Here is a 6,000-nt window from a genome sequence, read left to right on the forward strand (position 1 = left end):
ACACCAATCAGAATGGCCATCTTAAAAAGTCTACAAATAATAAATGCTGACGAGATGGAGAAAAGTAGGAGTGTAGGAGTCTCCTACACTACTGATGGGAATCTAAGTTGGTGCAGCCATTGTGGAAAACATTATGGAGACTCCTCAGAAAACTAAAAATAGAATTATCATATGATCCAGCAATCCCACTCCTGGGCATATATCCAGACAAAACTATGACTCAAAAAGAGATATGCACTGCTATGTTCATAACAGCACAATTCACAATAGCCAAGCCGTGGAAACAACCTGAACGTTCATCAGCAAGAGGAATGGATGAGAAAGCTGTGGCATATGCATACAATGGAATACTACTCAGTCATAAAAAAGGACAAAATAATGCCATTTACAACAACATGGATGCAACTAGAGATTGTCATACTAAGTGAACAAGTCAGAAAGAAAAAGACAAATGCTGTATGATGTCACTTATATATGGAACCTAAAATATGATACAAATGAACCTATCTATGAGACAGAAACAGAATAAGAGACATAGAGAATAGGCTGGTGACTGCCAATGGGGAGGGAAATGGGAGAGTGTAAGAGTGGGTGGGAGTTTGGGATTAGCACTTGAAAACTGATATGTATAGAGAATGGATAAACAAGAAGGTCTACTGTATAGCACAGGGAACTATTAGTATATTTGATATTCTGTGATAAGCCATAGTGGAAGATAATATGAAAAAAATGTGTATTATGTATAACTGAGTGACTTGGCTGTACAGCAGAAATTAACAACATTGTAATTCAACTATGCTTCAATAAAAAATAATTTTTTAAAAAAGACCTTCTGGAAACCAACGGGGTAAGAAAATTGGCTCTTTTGGAGGAAAATATTAAATTGGAAACTTGTGCCACATTACACTCCCCCAAAATCAAGTAGAAATCAGAATATGAACAACTTTTTAACTGGTAAAAAATAAGGTAAACATAATTTTAAAATTGTAATTAAGATTTAAAATGGCCAAGGACTCTAATCAAAAAATATTTAGAGGAGATCATAAAGTGAAAAAAAAATCACATGTTGAGCAAATAAAATTTAAAATTTCTGCATATCAAAAGCAATCACCAAAAAAATGAAAAGTCTAATGACAAACCTGAAACATTATTTTAAACAAGTTTTTAAAACAAGAGACTAATATGTTGTGTACTCTGTCTCTCACCCCCTCCGTCTTGAGAGGTTCAATGTACATATCTAATTTCATTATATATTATTATATATAATTATAAATTAATAGCTATATTTAACTTAATATATATAAAGTCAGCAAGAAAAATATCAATGCCTCATTAGAAAAATATGTAAACCATTTACCCTTTGTATCAAAGGAACACATGTGAAAATGTAGAGCATTTTAAACTTATCACATGGAAGCTTCTTGCATTCTACTTTTAATTACAATATGCATGCTGGCAAAAATTTGATTGATAAGCACTTACATGATGTAGGTGGAATAACTATCAGAATGCCTTTTTGGAAAGCAATTTGGTAAGATGTACCAGGAGCCTTAAAAGAATTCACAATTTTTGATGTAGTATTTTCATATGAAGGAATGTGTTGATGTGATAAACTTTAAAAGAAAGAAAAAAAAGAAATATGCAGGTTCCCTGATGACTCAGTGGTAAAGAATCCACCTGCCAATGCAAGAAACAAAGGTTTGATCCCTGATCCGGGAACATTTCACATGACACAGAGCAACTAAGCCTGTGTACCACAACTATTGAGCCTGTGCTCTAGAGTCGGGCGTCACAAATTCTGAGCCTAGGTGCCAGCACTAATGAAGCTGCACGTCCTAGATCCTGTGTTCCACAACAAAAAGAAGCCACCACAATGAACCACGTGCCCCACCCATGCACCACAACTAGAGAGAAGCCTGCGCAGCAATGAAGACCCAGTACAGCCAAAAATAAATAATGATTTTCTTAAATGCAAAAGGATTGCTCATCTATTAAAGTCAAATATGTGGAAATGACTTCAGCATATAAAAATCCAGTCCAATAAATTATAGTACATCCAGAGTGTAGGATATCATGTAGTATTAAATACAACATTGCCAAAGTCTATCTGATAATGTGGGAGAAATGCTCATGTTGTAAATACTAACAGAAAGGAAAAATATAGTCAAAAGTGAACAAAGGATATACTTAAGAATATTAAAAACATGGAAGGAAATACATGGATACAATGACAGTGGTTTTTTGTGGGTGATTTTTTTCTTATTCATTCATTTCTCTCTCTTCCACCTTTCCTATCATGATCTCAGTGTTCCCTTTCAGAGCCTCCGGCTGTGATGTCAGGCTCCTCAACCCTGTGCCTAGGATGACACTTTAAAATCTGCTGCACTTTAGAAGGCAGTTTTTAAATTGATTCCAGCATGGATGTGATCCAACAGGGGAATGCAATGTCAAAACCTCATCTCTGGCCTAAGCACAAGTACATTTCTAGACTAAAAGGTTTTAGGGTAAAGATTCAACAATTAATGAATAGCTGAACCAATTAAAAAAAATTAGGGGAGAATTTTCAATAGAGAAGAATTCATGCTTAGACTTTTATTTTTTTTTTTATTTTTTATTTTTTTAAATCATGCTTAGACTTTTAAATGGCTTTGGATTTTGCATTTTCTCTTCGCTCATCCATAGTACATTCCTTGTATTAGAGGAAAAGAAGCCAGAGAGCTGGAAGTCTCTAGGAATTTACTTGAGGGCCACATGCCCAGGGCTTTGTTTGCATTTGTCCATGGGCTGTAGGGGCAGGAGAGCCGGGACAGAGGTGGGTGACTCAGCAGTTTAGGGGGTGGAAGAAGCTGACTCCAGACCAAAGTTCAGCTGTTTTGAACGTATAACAAAATTAATGTTCATGTATGTTGCCAGGGTTCAGCACATCTAAGAAAGCACGCCCAGAGACCACCATCTCTAAGCAACTACTTCACCTGCAGCCCCCAGAACCCCTCTTGCAGGCTCTGACCCAGGCCCATTTCATGTGGCCTGTGACCTCCACTGGGACCTCTGCAACTGTGCTTCTCCAAGACGCCCAAAGGAGAAAAGGGACAACAACGGATCTGGGATGAGAATAACAAATCTCTCTCCCAGTATGGTCTGAGGACCACGTGTCATGAGAATCACTTGGGTACCTGCTAAAAAAACATCTTCCTGTGCCCTACCCACATATTGCATCTGACTCCCTGCAGGTAGAGCCCTGGAATTGTGATTCCTGCCTACACTGAAATGATAAACCATGGTGCAGTCAAGGGCCTTCCATCTCTGGTCCACAAGCCCAAGATGGCACATAGGCCGACTGTGAGCAGAGCCTGGGCCAGATGCCCCTTCTCTCACCTTTAGGAAGATTGCGTCAGCATCGCTGCTGCCACCGTCTCCCAACCTGCCATGGCCTCCTGCACCCGCCATGGCCAGAAGGGCTGTGTAGCACCTTGCCACATCTTATTAGCAGTTAGGAATGTCAGGCCCAGAAGGTGTTAAGAGCGTGGGTTCTGCACTCAAACGGCTTCCATCTGGGCTCTTTACTAGCAGCCTGCTGTGTGACCTCCAGTGGGTTATTTACCCTTGCAGTGCCTCAGTTTCTCCAACTGAGAAGGTTAATAGGGCTATTTTGAGGGCCTTGAATGGGAGACCTGGCAAGAGCTCAAGGTGGAGAGCTGTTGCTCCTCTTCTGTGGTGTGAACCCATTCTGCAGGACAGTCACAAGATGAAGAGACATCTCTGGGTCTCTGACCTGGTTTCCAAAACCTCCAGGTCACTCTTTTGCTGGTGGCTATGTGAGTGAAAGGAAATCAGAGAACTGGGACAGACCCTTTACAGAAACTTAAAGTTGTGAAGATCACTGCAGACGGTGACTGCAGCCATGAAATTAAAAGATGCTTGTTCCTTGGAAGAAAAGTTATGGCAAACTTAGACAGTGTATTAAAAAGCAGAGATGTCCCTTTGCTGACAAAGGTCTCTATAGTCAAAGCTATGTTTTTTCCAGTAGTCATGTATGGATGTGAGAGTTGGTCCATAAAGAACACTGAGCTGAGCACCCAAGGAAAACTGATGCTTTCAAATTGTGGTTTTGGAGAAGACTCTTGAGAGTCACTTAGATAGCAAGATCAAACCAGTGAGTCCTAAAGGAAATCAACCCTGACTATTCATTGGAAGGAGTGATGCTGAAGTTGAAGCTCCAGTAATCTGGCCACCTTATGCGAAGAGCCAACTCATTGGAAAAGACCCAGATGCTGGAAAACATTGAGGGCAGGAGGAAAAAGGGACGACACAGGATGAGATGGCTGGATGGCATCACCAACTCAGTGGACAAACTCAGTTTGAGCAAACTCCAGGAGATAGTAAAGGACAGGGAAGCTTGGCGTAAACCTCAGAGATGAGGTCCTTAAAAGGGGCTAACTGGCGTGCTGAACCGATGGGGTTGCAGAGTCACACACAAGTTAAGCCACTGAACAACGACAACAAAGTTGTGAAAGGCAATTTGCAATCTTAGCCTGAGGGAAACTTGCCTAACCTTGAAATACAGGCATTCACATCCTTGCAAGTATTGTACATTTTTCTCTATCCCCACCTTCTTGGTGAGAGGGTTTGTGGAAAAACTATTTTCCTTTCTTATCTCAAGTCTTGGTCTTCTATGGTACAAAGCAGTCAATGAGCAAAAAACCAGAAGTACCAAGAATAGGTACTCTATTTTTTTTAAATAGTAAAGAGTATTCAGTCATTAAATTATTATTATTATTATTATACAGTCATAAAAAGAAATGAAGTGCTGATACATGCTACAATGTGGATGGACCGAGAAAGCATTATGCTACATGAAAGCAGCCAGACATGGAAGGCTGCCTTTTGTCTGATTCTGTTCACACACAATATCCAGAATAGGTAAACTCATACAGAGAGAATGCAGATTGATCATTTCCAGGGATAGGGAGGAGGGGGGATGGAATCAACTGCTTTATGGGTACAAAATTTCCTTTGGGGGTGATGAAAACTTGTTGGAACTGGACAGAAGTGGTAGCTTGTACAATATTGTGAATGTACTTAGATGCCATTAAATTGAACACTTTAAAAATGGTTAATCTTATACTATGTGAATTTTACTTCAGTAATAATAAAGTTATATTCACTATAAATTATACACAGCTGACCAGATAGTAAGTGGAATTAAAAAGAATTCTTAGCTCCAGAAACAGATGCCTGTCCAAGTTCAAAGTTACAGTACAATGATTTTCTACACCAATGCTATTGTTATAAATTGTGATGATAATAAAATCTGTGGGTTATGATAGCCTCTTATTTCCAAGCGACTCAAACTAGGATTTCTCACCCAAGCTTTATTTATTAATTTATTTCTAAGATAAGCAGACAGATCTGTGGCAGAGATGCTCATTCTTCAGAGAAAGCAAAGAACGGATCTTAATTCATGGCCTCATTTTTAAAACCACTTCCTCCAAGATTCCTCCATGGTTCTAATTTCACTTAACAGAAAGAGTTACCCAAATACCCTGGTCAGAGGTAAAGCTAATTTTTAAGGGACTCCTGTAAGATCGGGAGGCCAAGTCGAGAGATTCAGAGATAAAAACCCACAAGGTTTTGGGCTATTGTGCTCACAGGGTGGTTTTGACTAATTTGGGGTGACAGAACAGAGCATTTATAAACTATTTTCTGATATGGGTAGATAAGGTAAGACTGGAACAGTTCAGATTACGGTTGCAGGGAGTGGTAGGAACTGGGGTGAACTGTGACCCCCAAGCCCCATCTAAATCTGTGACGACTGCTCTGTGGAATTGGGAAGCCCAGCATAGCCAGGTCTTCTAATCTTTCAAGAAATGGCAGAAATTCAGATATTTATTTGAAAGTTTCTGCCCTGCCAATGTCAAGAACTAATTTTAAAAAGAGAAGGTCATTGTGCACACCAAACAAAACAGGTCTGTAAATGATCCTGCCTGCCAGCTGCCAGTT

The sequence above is a fragment of the Cervus canadensis genome, chromosome 14 (genome assembly GCF_019320065.1).
Source record: "Cervus canadensis isolate Bull #8, Minnesota chromosome 14, ASM1932006v1, whole genome shotgun sequence".
Lineage (NCBI taxonomy): Eukaryota > Metazoa > Chordata > Mammalia > Artiodactyla > Cervidae > Cervus > Cervus canadensis.